Source organism: Lynx canadensis, chromosome A3 (genome assembly GCF_007474595.2).
Source record: "Lynx canadensis isolate LIC74 chromosome A3, mLynCan4.pri.v2, whole genome shotgun sequence".
Taxonomy (NCBI): domain Eukaryota; kingdom Metazoa; phylum Chordata; class Mammalia; order Carnivora; family Felidae; genus Lynx; species Lynx canadensis.
Genome location: NC_044305.1, coordinates 90,386,015 through 90,389,049, shown reverse-complemented (window position 1 = coordinate 90,389,049; position 3,035 = coordinate 90,386,015). Strand labels below are relative to the sequence as shown.

Genomic DNA, 3,035 nt, shown 5'->3' with positions numbered 1-3,035 from the left:
TAGTAATCCCAAAAACCAAGGATGAAAGCCACAATGTCTTCTATAATCTAGCCTCAGAAGTAAAATATAATTTCTGCCATATTCTGTCAGTCCACACAGGCCAATCCTCATGCACTGTGGGGAGGGATAACACAAGGATGGAATACAAGAATTTCAGTGGACCATCCTGGAGGTTGTCTACCATGTCCAAATGTAAGCAGTCATCTTGTCCTGATAACTTACACTTATGAATCATAAATAACTTAAATCTTTCATTTCTTTCAATTATTATCATAATTCAGGGACTTTATTATTGCTCACCTAGACTATGCAATAGTTTCATTATAAAAAAAAAAAAAAAAAAAACCTGCCTCCAATCTCTTTCCAAGTTATCATCAGGGTAACCTCTCTAAGGTGCAAATTCTGTTTTATTTATTCAGTGGTTATTGAGGACCTATGATGTGCTAGGCATTTTATTAAGTAACATAGATAAAGATTATTAAAAAGATTCCTGCTGCCTGCTTTGGCAGCACATATACTAAAATTGGAACAATACAGAGATTAGCATGGCCCCTGCACAAGGGTGACATGCAAAACATGGATCCTGGATTCAAATTGCTTAGTCTAAAAGGGAAAATAGACACTGAAGATTGATACTTCAAGTCTTCTCTCTGAAACTTTTTTTCTAATACACCGGCCTCAACACAACAGGACCCTCCTCTGTACTACTTCCTTTGGCACTGATATATGCCTCTCCCTAGCTGCTCCCCAACAATCTAACCTAGACCTTAGCCCTTCTCTGAATATGGTTTAAATATTGATTTTTTTGTCTTTTGTTTGTTTTCAAAGAACTCTTTCCATTTTGTGGCAGCAACACACAATATGAAGTTCTTTTTTACATTGCAACCTAGTCATACTTAAATACTTTTGTAGTAGTGAAGTAAACTTTCACAAAGTCATACTTTCACTATATTTCTTTAATTCAGGAGCTAAACCCTGATATTTTCTATGGGATTGCACTTTATTATCTTTCATTTTTTTAAATGCTGGTTGCAGCCCACTAAATTGATTTTACTACCTATTAATAGATTGAGATCCCCACTTTGAGAAAAATCGCTGCTCTAAGCTGACTGACTCATACTAAATCAATATCTATTCCTTAAATCTACATCTCCAACTCATATTTTTCTCTTCAGTTTCTGACACATATATCTAACTGGCTGTTGAACAACTCCACTCAGTGTACCACAGGCACCTTGCTTTCAACATGTCCAAAACAGAACTGTCATCCTCACTCCCACACCAGCCTGGGTAACTGGGTAAGACGGTAGAACCAATGTTTTTTTATATCTGTATATAGCACCACTATCTTTCCAGCTATCCAAGCCAGAAAATTTGCACTCATTCTTCAATAAGTATTCGCTGAATGCCTACTATGTTCTAGGCTCTGTCATTCTGGATTCCTCCTAATCAATCCAATTACTCATGAAGACCTATTCATTTTAACTCCTAAATATCTCCTCCACATCTTTGCATCCCCCTACTAACACCCTTATTCAAGCTGCCATCATCTCTTGCCTGGTCTACTTCTTACTCCTGTCCTGCTTCCATCACCAGGCACCACCCCCCAACTCCAGCCCCCAATCCATTCCCTTCAGGGAAGATAGAATTTTCTCTCCAGCACACAAATCAGATCACTCCTTTGCTTGAAACACATCAGTCCAGCTCCTCACCATACCTTCGCTATGGGATGAAATCCAAAATCCTTAATATAGTCCACAGGACCTTTTATATTTCTGGCCTCTTGCCTACCTCTCCACATGCTGTGCTCTGGACTGGTTGAGCCTCTTAAGAATTCCCTCTACATGGAATATTCTCCATGTCCCTTATTTGGCTAACTCTATTCACTCTATGATTAAGCTCAGAATGATAATCCCATTCTCTAGGAAGCATTCCCAATTCTCCAAGTCTGTGCTTTTCCTATATGTTCCCATAACCTTGTACTTCCCTTGCCATAGCCCATATCACACCACATTGCCCATTGCCTAAGTACTTGTCTGTCCCTCATAGGCTTTAAGCCCCAGGAGGGCAAAGATTATTGTATTCTCAGATCCTAGCACGGTGTCTGGTATATAGTAGGCAGCCAATAAATATTTGGTAAATGCTTTTTATCTTTGTTCGTGTTTATTTTATTGTCTGAAATTACTTGTTCAAATATTCATGAGTTAGTCTAGGTCCTCTGAGAAGCAGACACCAAGATGAGATTAAATGTACAAGGATTTTACCAGGGAAACACCTGTGAGGGAAAAGGGAAATGCCTGGGAAAGCCTTCAAGAGCAGTCAGATGTGATGCAAGTCTAACCCTAGGTGAAGAAGAGAGGGAATGAAGCATCCTGTGCCTCCCAGGATTAACTCTTCCTTAGTATCCCGACCACACTCAGGCATTGGCTAGGAACAGCCTATGGTCTTCACAAATATGACAGTGGATTTCTAAGACAGTATCTGATGCCTTTGGCCAGTTGCCCTCCCTGTAGTTTAAAACATGCAGGTTGCTTTCTTCATGCAGGTTGTCACCCTCAGAGTTTAGTAGAATCTTGGGGAAATCACATCATATTCCCCCACATCTAGCACAGTCTTTGGCACATTATCTAATAAATGCTACTCCAGATAGATAAAACAATTTATAGAGAAACAGAGAAATTTACTGTAGCTGGGAGCAATAGGTGATGTGATTTGCAATCAGTGTAAGGATATTGTTTGAGTTGAGCCTGATAAGGTAAGTGGAGTCAGTTATAACAGCCTTTGTAACCGAAACAAAGCAAAACAAAAAACAAAAACAAAACTATGTTTAAGCCAAAGAATGATGTCATCAAATATATTTTTACTAGGATAATTCTAGCATCAATGTATAGAATAATCTGGAAATTAAAGACAGGAAGACTAATTTGGAGTATGTGAGAAAGAAGACATGTTGAGAAGCTACACTTTATATTGAATCACAGGAAGTCTATTGATCAGATTACACTTGGGAGCCTGGATTAAGTATTTCTGGTTTT

At 38.7% G+C, this 3,035-nt stretch overlaps 1 non-coding gene across 1 annotated transcript; it reads left to right on the top strand.

Annotated features, from left to right (window-relative positions):
- The first annotated feature begins 497 nt into the window (after positions 1–497).
- LOC115511317 lies at positions 498–600 on the top strand. The gene has a single exon (XR_003967989.1). It is a non-coding gene; the product is annotated as a U6 spliceosomal RNA (small nuclear RNA).
- Positions 601–3,035: the final 2,435 nt, after the last annotated feature.